The sequence below is a fragment of the Macrotis lagotis genome, chromosome 4 (genome assembly GCF_037893015.1).
Source record: "Macrotis lagotis isolate mMagLag1 chromosome 4, bilby.v1.9.chrom.fasta, whole genome shotgun sequence".
NCBI lineage: Eukaryota > Metazoa > Chordata > Mammalia > Peramelemorphia > Peramelidae > Macrotis > Macrotis lagotis.
In genome coordinates, this window is record NC_133661.1 from 147,631,357 (window position 1) to 147,658,176 (window position 26,820).

General features: G+C 35.3%; 1 protein-coding gene and 1 pseudogene across 3 annotated transcripts in view; one reads left to right on the forward strand and one right to left on the reverse strand.

Moving 5' to 3' along the window:
• Window positions 1-26,820, reverse strand: part of RORA (RAR related orphan receptor A) — an 861,625-nt gene that overhangs the window by 144,186 nt on the left and 690,619 nt on the right. The window lies entirely within an intron of this gene.
• LOC141523237 (18S ribosomal RNA) lies at window positions 26,011-26,247 on the forward strand (annotated as a pseudogene).

Sequence of the window (26,820 nt, forward strand, 5' to 3'; positions counted from 1 at the left end):
TGATTCCAAAGGACCATTGATGAAACATAATGCTCTCCTGACAGCAGTGTGATAAGCATAAAGTACATAATAAGAGATATAACTTTCAGACATCACCCATACTTTGTTCAATGATAAACATCTGATGTGGGTTTGTTTTTCTTCCCCCCCCCAAATTTTTTGGGGTGGGCAGTTGAGAGTATTATATGCTTGGAGGGAGATGTGAGCTATCTCTATAGGGTACAGATTCAAAGCTGTATATGGAATTTTCTCAAATTTCTTTTGTTATAGAAGTCTTGTCTTATTTGATGATTAAATTCTGAATTTCAAAAAAATAATTAAATACCAAGAGCTCTTTGATAAATATTTTTGGATAATATTGGCAAAAAGGAAACGGCACCTGTGATATCTCAAATCTTTATTTTAGACATATTTGCTGTAGGATTTAGTAATAAAACAAAGTGGTCACTTGGGAAGAATAGGTAGAAGCAAAGTCACAGATGAGCTTCTGGTGAACAGAAAAAAGATTATGGGTTGATCATTGCTCTTTTCAGTCATATTTCCCTCCAAAACTAGTGCATGAGTGAGTGCTCACTTTTGATTTTAAAAAGATCCCTTTCTCAGGACAGTTGTATTTAAATTGAAATTGTTTTGATCATAAGAGTTCAAGATAAGAAGGCTGGTCAGCTCAAATGGGAAAGACACCACTTTGAGAAACCATTTTGAAAAGCTTATGGCACTTAATTTTAGAATTTTTGTGATTATAAAAATTAAGTTCTAAATTCTATTATTTATATACATATAAAATCAATAGGTACCAACATTATAGAAAAGGTTATTGTTATTGTAGAAAGTGCTCTGGATATGAAAGTCAGAGGAGAAGTAAGTCAACCAACAAATATATTCAGCACTTATATTGTGTTCCAGGCTCTTAAAACTGAGTTCCAATTCTGACTGTGAAACTTTTTAACTATGTCACCTCAGAGAAAGCATTTTTTCCCCCTGCTAGGCCTCAGTAGTTAAGTCATTTCGCCCCTCTTGGCTTCAGTTCCATTATCTGAAGGGTATAGGAATTGGGCTAGATAATCTCCAAGGTCCATTTCAATTCTAAATTCTATGATTTTTGAATCTTCAGGAGGAAGGGTCACTTGTCTAAAGGCAGGTAAGTACAGGGAAACTATTAGGGATTAGGGGGACTAAACTCACTCTTCCAAGGAGAGCTAAGTATATTAATAAATCTCATCTTCCCTTGAGAAAAGGATGCGATGTAAGGTGATAGGAATGACTGTGCTTATATATCTGAAAGTCAGAAACACTAACTCACATGGTTTATTTCAGATCTAGAATTTTGTATTGCTAAAGATATACGTGTTTGGTTCTGGCCACTTGTGTATAAGTCAAACATTGCTTCCCTCTATAGTTACTCAGGAGTTAAGAACTGCATGTGAGTCACTTCACCATTGAATATGATTCTGAAGTGATGCTCAGATTTTAACTTACCAGATATTTTGACATGTTGGCCATATGACTTCTATTCATATCAATCAATCAGTCAACAAACATTCCTTTAGAACTATGATCCTTTGGGAGACTCTGGGGAGACAATTATCAAAGAATTCTTGCCCTCAAAAGCCATAGGTTACATCTGGGAAGATAACATCTGTATGTTTGTATATACAGGAAGAAGACCATAATTTTTTTTTGTAACAACAGAGTTGTTTGGATTATTTCATGAGATCATAGATTAAGAGCTGGATCATTTCATGAGATCATAGATTAAACACTGGAAGGAATAATGGAAAACCAGTGCCTTTATTTTATGGATGAGGAAACAGAGGTCCAGAAAAGTTAAGAGCTTTGTCCAAGGTCACAAAGGTAATATGTGGCAGAACCAGGATTTGAACTCAAGTCTTTTGATTCCAGATATAGTATGCTTTCCATTTTACCATGGTATATTTATAAGATATCCTTCCATTCTAAAAATCATTATCTGAAGGGTATAGGAATTGGGCTAGATAATCTCCAAGGTCCATTTCAATTCTAAATTCTATGATTTTTGATAGGCCCATTAGCTATCAAACTTGGATTTCTCCATCACACCAACCTATACATTGTATAACTTCATTTTCCTAAAGGAAAATGTCATCTTAGGAATGGCAGGGTAATTTCATAGCAAATATTATTGAAGAGGTCCCTGGGGCCTTTGTTTCCTTTTAGCCATCCTATTATTCCTATTGTTCAATGATAAGGAGAGAAAAGATTCATCATTTTCAAATATAGTGAGGGAAGATAGAGGTTTTGCTTCTTTAGAATTTAGCTCCACTGAGAAAAACATGACCTGTCAAAAAACAGGCACGTTGGTGTGTGCCAAGGGATGGCAAAGACATATACTGCAAAGGGTTGGCCTTTGTCCCCTCTTCCCCATTCTCCAAATATGTATTTCAGATCATGAAACCTCTTATGTAAGTTGGAGGGAATGTCTGTTTCTGCTGAACCTGAATAATGAGATAATAAAAGGTGACTTTGGTTACCTGGGAGCAGAGGCTTTTGAAACTCTCATTGGTTATCAGCCAATTCCCAAAGACAGGGCCATGGAAGTCAAATTCAGTGGGTAATTTGGTTGGTTTTCTTTGTTTATTTTTCAAATTTGCTTTTTCCTATAAATATGCAAAATCTAAATATTACACACACACACACACACACACACACACACATATATATATATATATATTATATATATATATATATAAAACTATTGCATAGGTAGGAATAAAACAGTTATCATTTTTTAAAGGACCAAGTTTATTACAGCAGAGCAATTTTGCATGTGATAATATATTTACAAGGGTTGGTTTGATTCATTTTTACCACCTGAATTTTCATTAAACAGAGAATTTGTAACAAAACCATTAATAAAATATTCCATGCAAATTAGTGAACTTCTGGAATTAATTTGTAAAACTTAAACACCAACAAGCTTGGAGGATATTATGTTCCTGCATATTAGAAAATAGGCATGATATGCTGTATGTTCTGGTTATACTTTTCCTGAAGTTGATTAACTGGCTTGTAAATTATTTAGGTCATTTTTAAAATTTTCCTTTATTCTGGTGAATTCACATATTTTTAATACCAATTTTGATAAATCATCATCCACCAGAATCCAAGGCCTGGATAATATTTTGGGAATGATTTTGATTTGGAGTGATTGGGAATGATTTTGGGAATCTGTAGATTTTCATTCCCAAACTATCACTATCTCTACTCCAAGGAATTGGAATTAGGACAAGACCATTCCATGGCAATGCCTCATAAACACTATAATAACAACACTGTAAATGATCCAAGTATGGACCAGAATAAAATAATCAGACAGAAGCACCATGGAGTAATGAGTTGGTTTCAGTTTTAGGAAGACCTTGGATTCTAAGCCTGCTTCTGACATAAACTAGCTGTATGACTGTGGGTCATTTAACCTCTCAAGATTCATAGTATGGAAATGCATTCCATCCATGAACAGTTGCCTGCCTTAGGTATTTCTATACTGAGAGAAATCAGGATAATTATAAAAATACTAATCAAACTCTACATTTTTATTAGATAGAAGAGAACAAGAATGAGGAGAAACAACATATTTACTTGAAGGGTGACAACATTCTAAATTAAAATGAATGAGTCATTTTATTCAAGTTATTTTCTGTTGTATGAAACTTTTCAAGTACTTCTTCATAACTCAACAATGAAACAAACAGATTAAATATTTCCTAGATTCTAGATATTGTACTAATTCCTGGGGATTAACAAAAAACAAGAAATGAGGTAAAGAGTTCACATTTTATAGGGTTTGGGGACTACTATACGCACTCAAAGAAGTAAATTCAAGGTAATTTGAGGAGGGAGAAAATGCTAACTAAGCACAGGTTGTTGTTTTTTTGTGATATGGACCTCTTTGGTGGACTGGAGGAAATCTATGAACCTCTTAATGGTATAAAGTAAAAATACATAAGATTGCCAAGGAACCCAATTATATTGAAATGTAATTATAAAAAAATATTTTTAAAAAATTCATGCAACTGCTACCCCAAAGAAATCAAAGAAAGAAGAAAAAGACCCATATGAACAAAGATACTGATAGCAACTCTTTTTTGGTGACAAGAATTGGAAATGAGGGGATACTCATCATTTGAGGAATGGTTAAATAAACTATAGTATATGGATGTGATGGAATATTACTGTTCTGTAAGAAATAATGAAGGGAATGATTTCAGAAAATCCTGGTAGAACTAGCATGAACTGATACAAAGTGAAACAAGCAGGAACAAGGAGAATAACATACAATAACAGCAAAATTGTTCAAGATAATCAACTTTGGATTATTTAGTAATTCTGATTCAAACACAGGCCTACCACAATTCCAAAGGACTCATGGTGAAACATGCTGTTTACCTCCAGATGGAGAACTAATGTTTGCAGAGTATGGATTGAAACATATTTTCTTCTCTTTATTTTTGTTGCCTTTTTGAATATGGATAATATGGGAACTTATTTTTCATTACTGTTTATAATTGCAATGTTTTTTATTTTTGTAATCTTAATGGGTGAAAGAAGAAAAGAAAGAACTTGAAACAGAAAATAAAATCATTTTTTTAAATAAAAAAATAAATTTTTAATTTTTAAAAAGTTCATGGACTATAGCTTAGGAATTCCTGAACTAGAGGATAGTGTGGCACATAACTTTTGTAAATACACTAGCATTTTCATGTACTACCAATTTGGACAGCTTAATATTACAGGCTGAAATCTTCCCTTTGTTCATATGTAAAATGAGATGGGTTGGATTCATGATCTGAGAACTACAGAACTAGTTCTAAGTTTGAATCTAGGAGTCATTCTTCAGTGGTTATTTTAGATACTATTTTCTTCATGAAGTTTTCCCTTCCCCCCCTAAAGCTGTAAGCATTTCTCCTTCCCAAGACATAACCATTTTTTTGCACCTCTCAGTCACCAATTCATTTTATAATTTTCTGCATACTTATATTCTCTGTTAGACTGTAAAATCTATGAGGGAAAGGATCGTGTTTCATGTAATTTTGCATTGTGCTCATTGCCAAATTAAGAATTTTACATATAGTATTATTTAATGGGTATTTATGGAATCAAACAATTCTGAGAGAACCTAGAAGTCTTAGAAAATAGAGTCAATTAAGACATATGGCTCATTCTAGTGAGCTGGAAGAGTTTTAATGACCTAAACTGAAGAAAGTTGGGGACTGGTCAACAATGAAGAAAATGGTGGTAGATAAAACCTTCAAACTTGATTTTCTATCATTGTGCCCATTTGCAAGAGGGGAATGCTGCAAAATGGGAAAGCTGCCTGAGACTGCTGAGAAAGCAAGAAAAAAATGATATTAAAATCAGAACTCCAGTATGTAAATAGTTCCTTCCTTTCACATTCCATCCTATAAAACCATTTTAAGTTTTATTGCATAATAAGTCCTGATTTACAAAGAAGTTAGAATTTAACACACAAAATATAAAATTTCTAAGTATTATTTAACAATTTAGGAATAGTTTTTTTTTCCTTTTAATGACCATAAATGGTGGAAAGTTTCCTTTTCACTACAAAGTTTAGTCAGATTCTGTTAAATGACTATATAATAGTAGTTAAATCATATTAAGGCAATATGGAATAATGGAAAGAACCAGATTAGACATGGTTTTGAATTCTAGCTCCTGTACTTATTAATCATATAACTGTGGGCAAGTCATATGACTTCTTAAACTTTCAGTTTCCTCATATAGAAAATGGGTATATAAGTAACCCCTCACAGGAGTAATGTGAAGATCAAATAAATGAGAAAGCAAAATATTTTGCAAATCTTAATGTGCTAAAAAATGATAGTTATTACTATAGCAATCTGAAATAAGGAATATATATTTTTATAAAATTACATATGCACATAACCTAACAAAATAAAACCTTTGATCTTAATAATGGAAGCAATATTTTCCATCCCATTCCTGTTATATGCACATTTGTCTGTATACACCCACATATGCACAAACACAGACATACCCCCCCACACACATGCCCTTCCTCCTTCAGTTCTTAAGAGTATATGAGATTGAGTGAATTCACTATTATAAGGTCATTCCAAAAAATAAGAAATATAGCTACATATTTCCATAATCCATTCAGAAATTGTGGCTCCCTCTGCTTAGGGTAATGATGGATGTTTAGGTTTTTTTCCCAGGTCTGGAAATTTTGCAGCACTTTTCCTTTCATCTTCCACATTGCTTTCATCTTTAATTCTGATATAATAATTTTTTTAGAAAAGCATGGACAAGATTTTGGCTTTGATTCTAGAAAGATGTTACAGGCAAAGTCAACTCTTGCTCCAGGTACTTGATAAACATCTCACTAACTAACTTCTCACTGTTTCTAAGCGATTAACATTTTGGTTAACAAGTCCAGAACCCTTCAGACACCATTTGCCTCCTCCTCGACAAGTAGGTTAATGAAACACACAGTGTTCTGCATGGCACTCTGCTTCTCTTTAATAGTTTCTGTCACCCAGTCCCACATCTCTCTACCTCTGTGACTTTGCAGAACACTGATCTGATGCCTCAGGGCAGGCTGCAGTAACGCAGATGACCGTGACTCCAAAATTGCAATTTAAGGATAACTGTTAGGTAATAGTGATACTCTTTTCTATATTCCTTTCCCTAACCCACAAGTTAGAGAATAATGTGATAATTCAAACTTATTTTTAGTGGAAAGGTTATAGTGGCACACTGCTGAACAATGAGTTTGGGCCATTGGAGTTGATTAGGAAAATGTGGGTTGGTTGGTAGTGTTTTTCTTTTTCTTTTTTCCCCTTCAATCTCCAAGAATGCTAGGGAGATAGAACAGGTAGTTTTTCTCAAGGTTCTATTGAACATAATGGCTGCAATTAATGGCTTGATAGTAATTAAGTCACAGGAAGATGGAACCATTAAAAAAGCATTTCTTTTCACGTTTGAGACCTCAAAATTTATTCTTGGAGTAGAACTTCACTCAGCCCTTTTTGAGTTAAACTACATTTGCTGGCAACAGAATGGAATAGAGTAGACAGACAAAAGAAAGGAAGGTAGAAGATTTCCCTGAAAAAATTCCAGTCTTTCTGGGCAAGGAGTAGTTTTTACCCTAAATGAATCCCAAACCTCAATTTCCTTTGAAACAGAAACATGCTAAGGATAAAAGTGCTGCGCAAAGTGAGTTCTGAATTTTAAGAAAAATATGAATTTGATCAAGCAAAACAGGTCTACCTTCCTTTTAATGAGAAAAAGGAATGTTCATAGGTTTTGAGATTCAGGCTTATTTTAAAAGTTCAGATATTCATTTTTTAGGGGGCATTTAAGAAGGTAAGTTGGGAAGTATGTTGGGTTATCACCAGAAAAGATTCTTAATCAGAATAATAGTTCAAATTCATAGAGTTCTTCCAGGTTTATAATGTGTTATTTCAGTGGCAAGGAAACTGAGGTTTAGAGATTAAGTGACTTGTCTTTAGTCAACATAGCTAGGAACTATTAGCCATAGATCTTGCACTGCAGTATTATTATTTGGCATACTTATGTTGTCAGATCTCATTTCCCAGTCATTTGCTCCATCTTTTTCAGGCTAATTGGTAGTGAGGAATGAAGACAGACTACAATTCCCAAGGTACTCAGATGTCACTCCAAAAATACAATGTCACTCCTTTGGGGAGTTACAGGGATCTGAGTTCAAATCTTCCCCCACTAATGCTTACTTCTGCTGTGACTTTTGGTCAAATTACTCCTTTCCTTAACCTTAGTTTTCTCATGTGTAAATTACAAGTTTTGGATCAGAAGATCTTTAAGATAACTTGGAGCTACAATCTTTTATTTTTCTGACCCAAATTCCACTTTTTTCCCCATGTTGAACCATTAAAAATCTTTCTTAAAACTAAATTCTTTATAAATAGCGTTAATATTTTCCTTGGATTAAGCACCTTAAGGGCAAGAACCATGTTCCATGGAGATCTGGGAACACCACCCAATGATAAGGGCAACAAGGAAGAAGGCTAAACACTAGTTCCTAGACCTCCCATGGATAGCCTGGTGCCAGTTGTCATGGAAATCTTCATTCTTCTTAAGACTACTCTTTCAGGTTTTACTTCAGAGAGAGTGACTCCCCCAATGCTTTTCCTAACCCCCTGCCATGTTCTCGTATAGGAGAGTACACATTCTCTCACCCAGAGTTGGAGAGGAAGAAAAGAACTTAAAAGGAAATCTTAACCCTGTGGGCCAAAGGAATGGAAAGCAACTTTTCCTTGAAATACCTAGCCACCAGTTTTCTGAGGAAATATGACACTGAATGGAGGAGGAACATTTTTCTGACTTAGATTTTACCATCTTAAAGGAGAGAGATTTTGAGGGGGAAGGACCTGCGGCCATCCAATTTCAGGATGCTAGATCTACAATAAAGCATTTGTTCTGTTTATGTTTGACCAGTTGGAGGCTCATATCTGAATCACCGAAGGCCAGAAGAGTTTATTGATGGTGCTGGAAACAGTAATAGAATGCAGTAGACATGAATACTTTTAGTTCATTTCAAACGTCAGAAAGAATATTTCTAAAGAGAGAGAACTGAGCCAATAATGGGCCTATTTTATTTTGGCTCTTGGGGCACTGGTAGAATAAACCAATCACTTTAACTGTGGAAATGTAGTTGAAACTTTCAGAATGCAGCAAGGGGTGGGGAAGGACTTAGGAGGAATCACTTGTAAGCTTCTGCAATAATGGGGTGGTGGTGGGTTTACTTTCACCCACTCCACCCCAGAAGAAGAAAAAAACAAAACAAGACTACAAAACTTGATTTTTAAAAAAATCTCTTATGCACCCTAACTTAAGAGAAGACATGAAAAGAGAAAATAAACCATTCAGGTTTATTCATCTAAAATTGGAAATTTTTCAACCTATGACTTTTGAATCTGATATAAATATGGATCACAAAAAGATTGAGGATTGGAGGGTGACAAGACCACTTCTTTAGTTCCATTAAAGAAAGCAGTTATAAACCTTAAACTATTTAATAGGGAATATTTCTTTTGCTTTCAACAGCCAAAGAATAACACATCTGACATATAAATCAATCAACAAGTATTAATTAAGTGCTTATTAATCAATTAAGCAATAAATATTTATTAAGTGCCTACTATATGTCAGATACTATTATTTTTCAGGTATTGAATCAAGCATTGCTTATACAGAGAAAGGCAAATTTTGCCCTTGCTCTCACAGAGAAGTGAAGATAACATGCATATAATTAAGCATTAAAAGAAATATCCAGTTTAGAATGGAGGTAATTTGAGAGGACAAAGCATTGGGAGTTGAAAGAGGCAGTGACTAGAAAAGGCATTCCCCTCCCTCAAGGACAAACATTCCTTCCACTGCCCCTTTCCCCACTGGAAAAAAAGAAAGAAAAATAAAATTTTTGTAGCTAATATGGAAAAGATTTCTTGAAGAAGGTAGAATTTGAGCTGAATCTTGAAACCAAGAAGTACAGTAATGAGAGCAAGGGGAGAGCAAATGAAGAGCATTGACAAGAGCTGCAGCAGGTCAATGTAACTGGCTTGTAGGGTATATGGAGGGAAGTAAAAAATTTAAGAAGACTAGAAAGATGGGAAGGGACAAGCTGATGAAGAATATTGATTAGAGGATTTTCTATTTGATGCTGGCAATAAAAGGGAGCCTGGAGTGACATGGACATATTCTAGGAAAGCCCACCTTACCAGTTGAGGAGAGGAGTGACTTGGAGGGAGGAGAGTCCAGATGAGTCTGCCACTGGAGGAAGAAAGTCTAGTTAGAAGACTATTGTGATATTTCAGTCAAAAAAGATTAAGAACCTGAACCAGGATTATGGCTATGTGAGTGAAGAGAAGAGAATGAATATAAGAAATATTGTGAAGGTAGCTATTACAAAATATTTAAGTGAATGATGGGAGCTATGTTCTTATTGGTCTGTAAATTCAATATTTGGAAAATAATTGATTCTTTTTTACTCTCCTGCCAATTTACATTTCCCCTTAATTGTCTCCACCTCACTTTCTTTGTAGTTCTTCTTAATTACTCAGTCTTTTCATTAGTGGATAATTCTCTCTGGCTGACCGATATCGAAGAGGGTCAAAGTCATGGGCAATATACTGTTATATGATTTAGTCTTGGCATGGGGAACTTAAACTATGTTCCTTATTCAGATGAGTCACTTTAAGCACAAGTGATGATTGGGTTTCCTTTTGTCAAAAGAACCTTCTCAGTAGTTCAAATGCAATTTCCTCCCCCTCCCCAAAGCAATTTTATCTTTACTTTCAAACTTTAATCTCTAGTTTTCTTTTCTATGCCACAGTAAAAAGAAATAAAAATCAAGCCCCATACATATCAATTAAAGGCACACAATTAGGTAATAGTCCATTTCCCCTTTAAATCTCTCATGCCTGTTTGCCTTTGTTATTCTAAAAAAGAATAGGATTCTAATGATTTTACAGACATCAAACAGTATCAGTGCATTTTCATTCTCTAGTGTGTGAAGTAAGGATAAGCATGTAAAATATTCCGTTTACAAAGGAGATACATGTAATTTCTTAGAATGAACTTTCAATAGCTCAGATCCTATGGGACACAGAAAAATTTCCTTCCACTCAAGTAGTGTCAGGGCTGCTATATCTTCTTTCAAGAGACTTGTCTGTGAAAGACTGAACAGTGAAATGGCAAAAAAAAAAAAAAATCAGCTGGACAGATCCTCGCCACCACTTTTACTGCTAAATATAGATGAGTTGTCATCTGGTTGCATAAGCAATTTCTAGCTACCAGTCTCAGGAAGGGAGGAGGACCATGGGATTCATGTCTGTTGTAGTTACACTCTTAACTGTGCTAACACTGACCTTTGTGAATTTGGTAATGTCACTCAACACTGCCTCGAAAGGCTTACCATTCTGTAAAGGGTTTTCAGGTGGTCTGAAATTAGCTGATGATAAAGAGGGGTGAGTGTTTAAGAGATGAAGAGATATATTTTTATTAGATTAAAATGTAATAGATAAGATGATAATAGTAGATTTGAAATTGTAGAACTCTTCTGGAAGGGGTATTCTTTTCTTAAAAATCATAGATTATAACAGTGTGATCCGTGCTTATGTTCCTTGGAATCCTCAACTGCAATGATCCTCATAAGATGAGAGGGGGGGAAGGATTATAGAATCAAAGACTGAGAGCTGGAGTGAACCTTAGATGTCCTATCATCCAACTCCCTCATTTTAAACATGAGGGAATTGATTTGGATCATAAGATTTCTTTAAGTCCTCTTTAAACCTGAAAAATGATTCTATAATTTAATGAGAAACTTGGATCTTAGCATGGTCTTGAAGCAATAAAGTTCTGTAGCCCTCAAGTACATACAATAGTCTAGGGTTTTTTGGTGGTTTTGTTTATTTTTTAAGTTCAAAGAGAAGTCTCTGCCACTTAATGAATATGAAAAAATTATTTTTAACTTAAACATTATGTTTTACATGTAATATTAGTTTCTAGAATATTTATATTTTCCACACTAGTAATTTTAAAAACTTCTAGGTAGTGCAAAAAAAGTACCTTTAACAAGATCAACATTAGTTAGCAGTGTTACTCATCTATCCAGCCAGCCTGCTCTCTCTCACATCTACCTTTCATTTTTCTATTTATCCATATCTTTCTTTCCCCCTGTCAGTTTATCACTTAACACAAACAACAGCAATAAGAACCTAATGCAAACTTTGGATACATTAGTGGAAATAAAAAGTCTACTTTAAAAGAAATCTTACTTTCACTATATTCTGCAGTGGTCAGACTGTATTTGTAGCACTGTGTTTTATTGTTGATGTCACTTTTGAAGAATGACATTGAAACAATGGACTGGGTCCATAGAGGGTGCCCAGGATGGTGATAGGTCTAGAAAACAGGTCATATGAGGAACAATAGAAAAAAGCTGATGTTTAATTTAAAGAAAAAAAGATGGTAGGGGGTATTGTCTTCACTATCTGAAGTTTTACCATCTGGAATAGAGATTAAATTTATTCTCTGTAACTCCCAGAGGGCTAGGAACAATGAGTAGGCCTTACAGGGAAGCAGATTTCTGCTCAATATAAGGATATTTTACAGTTGACACCATCCAGAAATTAAATGAAATGATTCATAAATACTGACTCCCCCACCCCCCACCCCCAGCCCCTGGAAATGATCAAGTAAAAGCTGGATGTCTCATGTTCCAAAATGATTTTTAAAAAAATTTTACACGATTTCCCTGTGAGAGCTTTAATCCAAAGTGATAGTGACAAGACTACTGGATTTATGGTTTGGACAACCTAGGTTGAAATCCTGGCTTGGTCATCACCACTAAGACCTTATGACGGTATGACCCCAATGTGGTGCTGCAGTGGATTGATTGTTGAATTTGGAGTCAGAAAGATTTGAGTTCAAATGTGAACTTCTCCTGGATATGTGATCCCTGGGAAAGTCACCAGCCTGGGGATAAATTAGCAGCTACCTAAAAAAGTTATTATGAAGATCAGATGAAATAACATATGTAAAGTATTTTGCAAACATGTTGTTGTTGTTTGTTGTTGTAAGTAACCTCTGGTAGCTCAGAATTCTAAAATGAGATGCCTAGAAAACTTTGAACTTTGAAAACAAAAGTACACATGAAATTTTGAAACCTTTTGGCTTCAGAGCTTAAAGCAGTTATTTGAAAAATAATGACCTACTGTTTCAAATCTAGGGAGTTATAAATTCCTAAGATAGTTATAAATGTCTTGGGAAGGAAAGCCTGTAAGTTTTTTGAGGTGGGGGATGTTTCATTTTTCCATTAGATTTTCATTATCCTTCAGGGTGGGTGAAAAATAATAAAGTCTAGAGCTTTTAGAACATTGGATTAGGCCCTTTTACTTTTTCTCCTTTTTTCTCCCCCCGCCCTTCTCCTCTCCTACAGGGATGGCTTATCATGCTAGGGCAATATCTAACCCTCCTTAATTGCCTGACCTTTCTTAATGATGCCTTCTAGCCTTCCTCCTATTTCTTTCCTTTCCCTTACTCCAGTTTTTTTTTTTTTTTATTTGGATCCCTTAAGAGTCTTTGAATGCTCAGCATGAAGATGAGCCCATTTTATTTTTGGAGCCCACAGAAGCAAACCTGAGGGAAGTTATTGTGTGGCTTTTAGCAACTAAACAAAAAGGTGTGAAGTCATTCACTGGCTATTTGAGAATGGAAAGAAAATAAGCAGAGGAGGAAAGGTTCAGGACAGTCTGATGCAACTTGGACAGAACCCTGTTATAACTTTTCAGAGACTTATTAGTAACCAAAGAGGCTTAGAGAATTTCAGTTTACCTAACCTCTCCATCAAGTTACTACAATAACATGATCAAGTGATTGTTTTTTTTAAAACATAGTTCAATTGGGGATTAAAAAAATCACTTTAAATATGGTGCCAATGGAATAAAATTTCTTTTAAATCCCTCAATTTAGCCTGTTTTAGAGGTAAGAACATTTCACAGAAACTTGTCAGGGTAGAGGGACTCCAAGCCAAGTCCTGCTTTGTGTATGCAGAGTATCTCCCAATTAAGCCCTTATTTATTAGGAAATATAAAGGAGATGGGAGACAAAGACCACTTGTACAGACTTGGGAAGTATGATGTGAAATAACTAGACTGTTATTCAAGGTCAAAGAACCCACATCAGTAGTTCACTTAAGAGAGGAAAATATTTTGGAATCACCCTTCAATGCATGAGCAAATGAACTGTCTGTGTAATAATGTTCAATTAGATAGTTATGCCTTTATCAATAATTACTTACTGACAAACCAGCTGGATGGTGTCCATAAATTAAGGGCATATCAAACATCTTTGCAATCTTTTTCCAAAAAGAGTGTCTGGGCTCTGTATGTATGTAACACTACTCAATATGCTTTTATTATACCTATTTTGATTCTAGGCCTTAGTAATTCTGTTGCTGACTACATTTTTATAAAATGAGACTAGAGGAGGGTTTCAGTTTATATTGTTGATTTTGTCTAAAATTGAGAGGCTGCAGTAGATATATATATATATATGTATATTATATATATAATAAAGCTTCTATAATTCTGATAAAGGACTGATAGTCATGTTGTTGGTATCAGAATTTTTCTTTATTATACTACACATAATTATTATTCATATACTATACATAATTATTCATTCATATACTATACATAATCATTATTCAATATACATATTATTCAGCTGATCAATCTGTCACTATTTTTATTAAGCACTTGCTACACATAAGGTACTGTGGATACAAAAATAAAAGGGAAACATCCCTTCTCCTCAAGTTTATATTCTAATTGAAGAAATGAAATATAAATTTATACTGTATTCAGGATTAGTTCAAAGGAATTACAAAAGGACTTTAAAGGCAATATATAATTTTTCTCTATCACTTTACCACTTTTTTTGTTGAATCTACATTATAATTAGTTCCTTTAAATTTATTTAGAAGATAATGCAGTAAATCTTTGGAATAGTTATAAAGATGGAAAACAAACACCACATCTGTTCCCTTTGCACCCAGTTTTATAGTTTCCATGTATTTACCTCCCCCCCCCCCATCCCCATTTTCATAAAGAACTCCTTGCTCTTCGGTAGTGAAATCTTTTAATGATCCTTTGTTTATTTGTCTACTCCACCAGTCAAGAAGTAAGGTGACCTGGCAGATTGCACACAGAGTGTAGGCGTCAGGAACTCGAAAGGTGAATGAATCCCTGTTCAGCCAGTCTAGCTGCATATGTGTAGGTAAGCTGCATAACTTCTGTGGGACTCAGTTTCCTCACCTGATGATAATGACCAACTTGCTAGGGTGGGTAAGAGGACTAATTAAAGATTGGGAAGGAGGATGAAAATTCAATAGCTCTGCATGAATGCCGGTGATTTTCTTCACTTATTGGATTCTGTGATCAGGGTATATTCTGCTTTGGGGGTCTCATTCCTTTGAACTAAATGGGTCAGTTACCGCTTCTATCTACTGTAAGGTGTTTTAGGGAGAGTTTATGACTAGGAAGAAAAATGAAGCATTGTGATACAGTGGGAAGAGCATTGGTATATTTTTTGTTAAATTTTTAAAAAATGATTAAATTTTTAAATAAAAGGGTCCTGGGTTAGGAGTCAAGAAAGTTGAGTTCAAATTTGGCCATTGTCAGTTGCTAGTAACTGGTGTAATCTTGGGCAAGTCATTTAATTTCTCTGGGTACTTGAATTTCTCATCTCTAAAATGAAGAGTTAAACCATTTATTCTATAGGGTCCTTTCCAGTTCTAAATGTATTATTTTATGAAATTCTAGTTATAAACTGTCAATTAAATAGCTACCTTAGGTTTACTTAAAAAGAGAATAATCTATGGTCCTTTTCCCATTGAGTTTTTAGCTTAGTTCCCCACTTTCCAACCTCACTTTCAAAATGTTCTAACACCCTTTAAAGAAATATGGTGGAGCAACTAATGCGTAACTTCAGAAGAGATGTGATAAATCTTGATCTTTTGAGTTGGAGAAGAAAGGGATTCATGGTTTTCTCTTCATAGGAGATGGTGACTCTAAGAGACAAAAAGGAGCCCTTCCAGGCTTCTTGGTCCTTAGAAACCATTCCTTCATATTTCATGGAGAACCTTGGAAGTTGCAAGAGTTTGATTAATTATCTGCCTGAGTTGAAAAGTCTCCTGCCAAGTGTTTCAGTCAAATGAATTGAGTAAACCTGTTGGCAATGAAGGGTGAGATTGTATGGAAAACAAAACAGTCTCAAAACTCTAACCATCAGGTTGAATGACTGGCTTGGCAAACCTTTCTCTTCATAGAAACAGCCTCAGGAAAGAGAAAAATATCTCCAGGGAGCAGAAGTGGGGAGAAGGGTCGAAGAGTGTATTGCCCTATATGAAGTAGGTATTGAACAAAATATTTATTAAATATTAAATACTGAAAGACATTCTCATGTAGAGGGATACTTGCTAGAAGCAATGATCAGGTGTGAAGGGGAAAAAAAAGAGACCAGTATTAAACATAGCAAAGTTGGGTGTGGTAGTGCTGGTGGAAAAGGTGTGAGGCCATCAAGGTCCAGGTTTATCCAACACCCACATGAGGGACTGAGTGCACCTGGTACAACTGCTTAGATTGGTGAATAGAAAAGGAACACAGGTCAAAGGGGAAAATGTCCTGTTTGCTTTGATTGGCCAATATAAGTCAACATGAAGTATCAATGAAAGAGCAAAAGGGGAAAAAAGATATAGTTGGAAAGAATGGCAAGGTCACATTTGGCTCAATAATGAAAATGACAATGCCACCCAAGTAAGTAGTGGAACAATTAATGGGCAATTTGGTATGCAAGACACAAACATCACCCAGATATATGAATGTCCCTTATTATATTTTTGGTGGTGTCAAAGTATAGCTTATTCATTAATTAGGGTAATATTGTATACTGGGATATTTTATCAGTGATATTCATTCCTTTAATTTTAAAGTTATTTTAGGAATAAGCAAATAAACACAATACAATCATACAACAAATAGGCTGAAAATATGCCATGGTGCAATATGAGTATACACATAACTGTGGTCATGAAATTTGAATCTCAAAAATGAAAAATAGCCTTGTTTGCAAAGAAAAACCATTGTCATTACACATCATCAACAAACTAGGGGTGCTTAAAAGAGGTTAATTTTTATCCTCATTTTGTTTACTACAATAATCAATGCTATAGAAACATGAAACATTCTGTTTTTTCTAACCATTTGAGGGGAGGGGCATTCACATTTTTTAATATAAAAATGTGAGAAATGGGCAAAAAGTGCCAGGTGATTCAAATATCTAAACTGTCATTTAATGAGCTGATTCTGTCATGTACTGCAAATGAATTATTAGCTACTTGAGGGAAGTTTCTCAATCCTGATCTCACTCTGTGTTCTCTTCTTATCACAGGTGCATTTGGCAGTCAGGAAAGGCATGGCATGGTGGTAGTAATCTCAGAAAGGGATATGGATGCCAAATTAAGCTTGCCTGTAATTCTGAAAGTCATGCCATGATTCCTTCTTATAAACCACATGCCATAATTCTTACTAACACACCACAGTGACTTTCTGTACTTTTTAAAAAAAAAACAATAATACATTCAACAAAGTGAAGCAGCAGATGACAAGACTAATGTATTCCTGAGTAGACTGCCAGTGACTTCCAAAATGGGTGTGGGATGATCTGTTGAGTTCAAGGTATATTTATTTGAAACAAGGTAAATTTTCAACTGGGAAGTAAAAGGAGAATCTGACCTCCTGTCTGCTATCCCTCTGATGACATCTTCTTAATGGGACTTTTTGTCCAAATTCTGGGGCGCTTGGAAACCTAAGGGATTTTTTGCCTTTTTGGAGAAAAGCTATAGAAAAGGCCCATAGAATAGGCATCTTACAACTCTGCCAGGACACCTCAGTCCTGACATGTAACTTTTACTCTTCCAGCCCTGGAACCTTCTTGCTTAGAAACTGTCAATCACATTGACATTGTGTGCCAGTTCTGGGATGTTGATACATGTCTGCCAGAAAAGAGGCCGAAACTGAGAACCTATTCGATGGCTAGCCTCCACCAAATACCTAAATACTACAGACACGCTGCTGTCATATTTATCCCCTGTGTTTCACTCCCCCAGTCATATGATGGTATTTGAACATCTGTCTAATTTGGATTGTGAGCCCACTGAGCTGAGAGAATGTTGAAGCTCCATAAATAGTAAAATAATAACAATAATGATAATTACTGTGAACCCCAGGGACAGAGAGAAAGCATAGCAAGTTAACCTCACCCAAATCCTTTGTGTTTTTTAGCAATTGTGAGTCCTTCTTGGTTAAGTTATCAACTCAATTTTGACATTTTTTTTAACTTAATGCTTATGGTGATTCCTTACCTGCAGTCTCACAACTTCCACTTAAAAATAAATCAATATTTGAGGAGCGTGTGCTGAATTATAAACTTGAGAAGTAAACATATATCATGATCCGTGAGTAAATAGCTCTGAATCTTTATGTCTTCAGACCTGGGTTTCACCAACTCTAGAAAGCTAGTGACACATGAGGGGAAAAACCATTTTCTCAATAGAGAAGCCAGTTGCAGAGTTTAGCTTCTAAAGAAGCCCAAGACAGTTGGTCTACCACAAATAAACAAAAAAGACAAAGTTGGTCAAGGAACTCTATAAAATATCAAATGTAAAAGCTCTTTCACTCCCACCTTAAATGTTAAAGACGTGGCCTTTTCCCTCAGAACTAGTTCCCTTTGATGCTATTGGCCTTTATGTATGTATGAATCTATCTCAGGAGAACTTTCCAACATAAGGTTATTCACTAAATCTGTCAACAGAAAAGGTTGTCTAAAAATCCCACCCACAGAAAAGGACATTTGAAGACTTAAATTAGTTCTTAGAAAATTTATATTACTTGTTTTTAATATCACCTTCCTTTACAAAATATAGGTCTCTTCTACTTCCTTCCCAGGGTCATCTCTACAATATCAACCAAACTGACCTACTACCTGAACTTGACATTTATTCAGTTTTCTATACCTATAGACCTCTACCTCTGCAAAGGAGGATTGTAGGAACATTTTCTCATCTTTTCATTGGAGCCAAGCTTGATCATTGAATCAGCTGATAAACACTATACAAATGGCCATTTGCACAAAGGCTATCTCAGGAATTGAAGTGACACATTTCACAAGCAGGAATGTGAGAAACCTTTCTCATGGATTCAACACAAAAAAGCCTGTGGGAACTTAAGCTTTTCGTGGGTTGAAACAAGAGGGCTGTCCTAGGGTGCCCTGTGGAGGGATTTACAGAAAGAAAAAATACTCACAGAAAGGGTATTAAATTTTCTACTAATTCCTGATGAGGAAGTCTTCTGGGCACCTATGAAAAACTATTCTTTTTTTCAAGCTAGGTTTGTTGTGTTATTTTTTCCCCCCAGGGAAAAAAAGGGACAGTTTTGGGAAGGCTCTCAAAGTTGTCAAGGTCTCTATAAACCCATAGATTGATGACTAATCCCATAATCAATGGGAAGAGAAATAGCAAATTGGAACTTTTGGAAAGGAAGTCAGGAACTTTTTTTTTGGGGGGGGGGGTGAAGGCATATTATTGTTATTGCTTCTCACTTTATTTCCAAAGAAGCATGAAGAAGTTGCCACTTTTCCATACAAGTTGGGACTTGTTAGTGCAATTTTAAATCTTAAAGTCACACCCTACACTCAGTTTAAAAGCTGTATACAGGGGAGAAGGAGAGACCTTGTAGAAACCTGCTTCCTTCAGAAGTGTCTTTATTGAGGATGAAGGCTCATAATGGCTAATCTTAAATAAATACCTGATTTATCCATGTCACATGAGAGGATCTCATAAAGCATATTTTCTGATTTGTTTTTATTTTGGCATTTTCTGTGACATGGCTGTAGGAAGTCTTCCATGAACACATTTAGTTGCCTCCCTTTATGTGCCTAGGATCAAAACAATACATTTCTACTTGATATCCTAGCAAATTCTGTGCAAACAGAACAATATTCTTTACAGCACATTTGCAAATGTAATTTCTTTAGACTTTTTCTTTGTGATAGAATTGCTTTTGTAAATTTTTAAAAATCAAATACTCAAAAGTAAAAAATAAAGTCATCCTTTCCCCTCTCAGAGAGATACTGAACAATAACTAAAATTAGTGAGAATCACTTTTCACCCATATTCACCATTAAGCAATTTTTAGGATCCAGGCACCCCTCCTTGGCCATCACTTTCCTAAAAGCATTATCTCCGTTTATTAGAATGGAAGTTCCTTGAGTTCAATTAGTATCTTTGCTTTTGTAGTATATGACTGAAATAGGATAAATAAATTCTTTTTCTTTCTAAAAAATGATTAGTTTGCTCATTCATTCATCTCTGTTGCAGATGGCTCCAACCTGGACCTCCAGGTTTGCATGCACACAAAATAGCAGGAGCAGCTTTAAGGGAAGAAAATGTTACTGAACCATGTCCTTTACATGTAATTTTTTTTCAGAATTTTAAACAACTACTTTAGTCACCTGGTCTAGAAGAGTAACATTTACAATATCCTGTTGGGTTATATGGGGAACTATAAAAATCAAATTTGAATCCTGAGAGCTAGAATTTTGTGGGCCATTAAACTTGTCATAAGGTGACATGTGTCATTAACTATGGCTTCAACTTCTGAGAGACAATCCCAGTAACTGGCAATCTTTCTTAAATTAATAGTTGGGGACTCTGGGTTCATGAAAGCAACCAGCTGGCTCCTTGAGAGTAACACTTGAATGAGTATCTGAGAATAGGACCCAGAACATTTTCCATGTGGTGCAAAAACACTTGTGTGAGTAAATAGGAGAGTGAAGGAAACTCACCAACAGGTGAAAGAACTGTTCTGTAATGATGCAGGTTTGCCAGGAGAGAAGGACCAGTCTAGCAGATAGTATGGGTGGGTGGGTGGGTGGGGGCAAAAAAAAGTAGGCCTGGAGAAAGGGAGCAATGGAAATGGGATCTGTCAGAAATGATGTAGTTGGTGAACGACTCAGAGTCCAAGCTCAGAGATGGTGGTTACCATATGAAGACCAGTGGTGGTAATGGCGAGGAGAGTAGTTTCCCTCTGTAGGGGAAAATGAAATGTCCCTACACATGATGTTTCTGGGGACAAATTTCCATCTACCATGTTAATTATGGATCTGACTATATCTTATGCTATGATTCTTCTACAGCATCTAGCACAGTATCTTGAAACATTTACCAAGGATAATAGTTATGTGTGTATCTATAATATAGATACACACATATATAGATGGATAGATAGATAGATTCTCATGGACTAAACAAGTGTATGTTTACAGTTAAAAAATTATGGTGCAAGTCACTTATATGGATAAACACATGAGTTATGTAAATTAATTAACAAAAATTATATATTGCAATCATTTCTAACCAACACCCTGCAACAGGTATTAGCAATCGACTACACACAGTCAATGCCAAAGGCATTAGGAAAAATTCCAGTGACCGGGCCCTTAAGAAAATTACAAAATTGCTGAAGTTTGTCATGTTTTATTTTTTAAGTCTGAATTTAATTAACACCCTTCAAAAGTTCATTTACAAAGGAGAACAGAAAAAGAGGATTAGATTGAAAAATCTGAATCTCTATAATAGAAAACCTGTATTGTAGCTAGTATTTATATGGTTCTTAAAGGTCTGTAAAGGACTATAAATATTATCTCTTTTTTATCCTCACAACAACCCTGGGAAGTATGTACTACTATTACCTCTATTTTACAGATGAGGAAACTAAGACAAATAGAAGTTATGTATCTTACCCAGGGTTTCCTCAGCTAATAAATATCTGAGGTCATATTTGAATTCAAGGCTTACAGACTGCAAAGGCCAGTACTTTATACTTTATATTCTCATACAAGGATAGTTCTCAGGAAAGGGAATGGGTGGGTTATATTGAAACATGTTGATGATATAAAGTCAAAATATATTAATACATTTCTAAAATTACCTACTTCTCAAGGTGGTTTTGAAGAAGGATTAAATATAATAATAATATATTTTAAATTGTTATATAAATGTAAATAATTATCCTAAAAAAATCATCTCATATATGTTTTCTTCTACCACCTGAGTAGCTGGTCATTGTCACATTTTTTTTGAGTCCTCAAAACAAACATTGAAGATTTTAAGTTACTCAATGCAAACTATATCTGTTTTAATCTCTGGGCTTAAAAAAAGCCATCACATTTTTAGAAAAAACCAAAATGCTCTGAATCATTTTTTTGCTGTATTTCTTTCCCTTATTGTTTCTCTATTTGAATAGCTATGCAGTGCCTTCCCATACCTTTCTCTCCTTCGATCTGATGCCCATAATACCTGCTAGTAAAGTGATGACAGACTTTGATGCCACACGTGTAATTCCCACAACAGAGTTCACTTCATAATAATCAGAGTTCATTCAGCAAGCGTGATCCAAGTGACACTGGATTTCCTACCTGAGATATTACGCAGTAGGTTTTCTAGTCCACTGGTTACAAACTACTTTGAAAGTAATTTTTCAGCCTGGTATGCGAGTTGATCTGTGAACCTACAGTTACAATCCCCAACTGGCAAGGCAAAGCCCATACCCTTGCAATAGTGTTTAAGGTCACCAGGGAAATTATCTTTCATTTATGGTGCATTGAGCACAGGTCTATATGGGGGGGGGGGGCAAATAGCCCTGTGTATGCTTCCCCCATCCCCTAAATATATCTAGATACATAGATGCATATAAGTTAGATAGAGACTGATATTGATAAATTTGCCTGTGAAACCTCCTTAAAATTACAAAAAAGAGAGTCTTGCTGGGAAAGGGAAAAGATAGAGACATCAGAAGACAAAATGCAATTTGAGGGATTTGTGCTGCAGTGGGAAGGTTTGTTGTTGCCAGGCAGCTCTCCCCACCATTGCCTTGGCCTAGTTTGTGCCTTGATATCTTTATGAGGAATTGATCATCTGTATTAGAGCCATAGGTCTTCTCTAACCACCTCTAGCTCCATCTACTTCCTCCCCAGTCTCTGTTCTAACTATTCTTCACAGAGTGACTGTCTAAATCCTGCAGGGAAGGTTCAGATTTTCCACACCTTTGGGACAGTTCTAACCAAAATAAAGAGAAACAAATTTCATATAATCTTTGAAGTTTTGAAAGCAGCTAGAATTCATTTTTCAATGAATGCTTGTGTTTTTTTTTCCCTTAGGCAGGTAGAAATATTTGTAGTCAACTCTTTCTTGAATAATTGGAGCTGAACTCCCTTTCCAAAACCAATTCTTGGAACATTTGAGTTTTAGGGCTCCTATTATTTGAAATGATACCATGTAATCAGTCAATCAACCAATATTTATTAAAAGTTTACTATGTCCCAGGCACTGTGCTTAGCAGATATATTTTATTATACTTAGTAAATGTTTAATTACTAGTTATTGAATGAATGAAAAATTTAAATTCTTCACCATCTGCTAATACTTTTGTTTTTTAAGTGAAACTTTAAACCTATTCATATCTGAATAAATACATTTGATGTGACAGTCTAAATTGACATTCCCAAATGCTCTGTAATGAAGCTGCTGCTTTCAAAGAAGGCAAGTTCAAGTCACATAGTATATCCCAAACCCCCCCACACACATACACATGAATCTGCTCTCAACAGGCTAATTTTTGCATTTTGTTTCAATAACCCATTTCTGCATAGCATGAATAAAACACTGATAAAACAGAAAATTATCTAAATTTTCTCCAATGTCCAATCAAACAGAATCCAAAAGACAAGACTAACATCATGAGGTTTTTAATGTGTTATACCATAGCAATATGGGGGGGTAGAAGATTCTTTTTCATTATTAAAGAAGGCAAAACATGTCAACTCAGAATTGAAAACCAGCACAATATTCATGTGAGTCTGAGAGCCGTTTATTTTACTCCTTGAGTCTGGTGATCATTTTGAGGGGTAAGGCTGTCAAATCATCCCTTTGGGAGTGACATGACCATGGGAATCAAGCAGCTTAATCCATCACAAGATATAAAAAATTAGACTGAATCAATGCAACAGATCATGGTGAACAAAGACATTTAGCTTTGGTATAAACTCCATTTCTTTACTCTTTCTGCTTCAGCAAGAAAATACGTATCCCTCAATCTCAATCTCCCACTATCTTCTCTCAATTATTCTACTTAATGCTTTTTAAAAATATATATTTTCACCTTTATAAAAATTTTAAAGCAGGGAAGACTCTACCATAGCAAATTGCATCTCATCCTCATTCCTCTTGAATCTCTAGCTAGCTTCAAAGCTAAATTTAAGTGCCATCTCCTATGGTGAAACTTTTTCATTTACCTTAAGTTGTTAATGCTCTCTCACTGTCTTCAAGTTATTATGTAGTTTTCCACATGATTCTTATCTTTTATCATCTTATATTATTACAGTCAATATAACTTTCCTGAGACTGGGACTAATTTGTCTTTGTCTTTGCATCTGTAGTACCTTGCAGAGTAGATATTCTTATGAGATTAGGTTGGGAAAGTCCTTTCCCTTCGCCAAATACGTTGTGACTTGTCCCAGATCCTCAATTTTCTTGGAATGGCTCAGATGAAGGGTTCATCCTTGAGTGGCCCTATAATTCTCCTTATCATTTCTCATATCTTTCAATAATCATTTTTTTTCTTTCCTGAGAAGATTTTTTATTTAGCCTGCCTGGCTCCTTTAGGGGTTTGTTACTTTTTAAAAGTCATTTACCAGTGAATGATAATTGGGTATTTTAGGAGAATTTTTTTTTATCTAAGGTGCTTTAAGCACTTTTACAGAGAAGTGAAGCAATATTATTCCTCATCATTCTGTGGCAAACTGCATGATACAAAGCACTATTGCTTTCATTTCAGAGAGGAAGTAGCTGAGTCATAAAGGCAATCAGTCGTGGTGATAGAAATAGGGGTCTGGTTTCTACATTCAAGAACCAGCCTGTCTGCAGCAGACAATGGTGCTGCCAATGGGGCATGGTGGCTGTATATGTGACATTCTACCCAGTCTTTGATGCCATTCTCTTGCAATATTTAATGAATCAATTGATGCTCTTAGGAAGATTTCTTTGAAAGAAGTGATTATATGCTAGAACTCTACATTACTTCACCAAAAAACTCCAAACCCAAAACAACTCAAATCCAGATATACATGAATCTTGCAAAGGACTAGCATTTTGACCATCAGCAAAGGAATCATTAGAGATTCTCCCAAATCACAGAGCTAGGTAGAGGAAAAGGTATAGTATAGCAAACTTGTGAATAAGAAAAGCCCTTTGCAAACCTTAAAGTGTTACTTAAATGACTCCATTTTAAAGTAGGAAAAGCTACTGAAAAAAGGAGAGATCAGTGCCGCCTAGTCCCTGATGATTATTTTTTTAAAAAAAAAGAAATGACAACATATTGGAGAGAAATTTGGGCTATGTATTGACATCAGTGTATGACTGCACAATTGACTATATGCTTTGGCACAGTGAACTGTGAATATTAAGAACCTCAAGTTTCAAGGGTTTCCTGGCAAGATGAACACATGCAAAATTCACACAAATACTCTCTGTCTCTCTTCTTCTTCTTCTCTCTTTCTTTCTCTCTCTCTCTCTCTCTCTCTCTCTCTCTCTCTCTCTCTCACACACACACACACACACACACACACACACACACACACAAACACACAAACACACACTCCCTAAAGAATCCCAGGCAGAAGGCATATTCATTACAATCTATTATAGCATGCTTTTCCTGCATTTGTGGGTAAATACATATCAATGGGTAGTAACACCAGTCTGCACTTCACCTGTAAAAATGTCAGGAGAAAGGCATCTTTTATTATAGGTGCCAATTAAGAATTCAAAGTAACTTTGGACTTGGGGAGAAGTCTTATTTCCACAAGAAACAACAAGGGGGTTATTAAATAACTGTCTTTTTTCTGATAAGATAGGAAGAACCCAATCCCTGCAGTTTTTTTTTTTAGGAGACCATCAAGAAGGCCATTCTAGTAAAGACAGACAGCCAGGTTGAGGCAGACTATAGTGGAATGAGATCTCTAAAAAATTTCATTTTCAAGTTTGAAATTTTAACACACTTCTTGTGAACCTCTGTTTTTCTAAACTATCTTTCAATACAGAAGGGAGGATTAACTTGGAGTAAAGAAAAACCTAGATTTTCAACACTAGCTGAATTGACTCTAGGCCTCAGTTCCAAATAGTTCCAATTAATGAAAATTAATGGAAAAAAAGATACAGAACTAAAATCATGTTTTTGGTGTCAAACACTGGGAAAACCAAAAGAAGAGTGACAGTTTATGCTTTCAATAGTTTCAATGGTTCCAAAACCTAACAAAATAGAACTGGGGTCCCATTCCATTATTCCTAGCTGGGGTATCCAGGCAACTCAGGTCTGCTTTGAACACTAATTTTTTCAAGTAATGATGGTCAGAGGCATTTGTATTGTGCTGCCAGAGGTGAAATTCTTGAACCAGTGAAAGACAGACCAGAATGAAATCATTTGCCAAGAATATTTTCATTAATCAAAAATGAAAGTTGAAGGATCAAAGATGATCAAATACCATAGTTCTGATCATAAATGATGCTGATTAGCTGTCATGCCATCATTCATTTGATGTCATGGTCTTCTTCAATTATGAAGGACAACAATCATTAAATCAACCAATCTGTAGCCAAAGGAAAATCACTTAATGTGCTTTTCAGTTTCCTTATCCATAAGATAGGAATAGTAATATCTATAGTATCTATATCACGGCCTTATTTGTGAAGATCAAATCAGATGATATATGTAAAATTGCACTAAAATCCAGTTACTATTTTTATCCTCATTTCTCAAATAACAGCTATTTGATAAAGGTTTTTTTTTTAGGTTTTTGCGAGGTAAATAGAGTTATGTGGCTTGCCCAGGGTCACACAGCTAGGTAATTATTAAGTGTCTGAGGCCAGCTTTGAACTCAGGTACTCCTGACTCCAGGGCCTGAGCTCTATCCATTTCGCCACCTAGCCACCCCTTTGATAAAGTTTGTTTAGTGTAGTTTTTCTCAGTAGGATCAAGACATCTTATATCTTAGGTTCAATAAAAATAAATATAAATGGCTCTCTCTTTTAGAAGTAATAATGTACCAAAAGAAGGAAAAGAGAAGAATGAATTTTTTTTAAGCCACAGG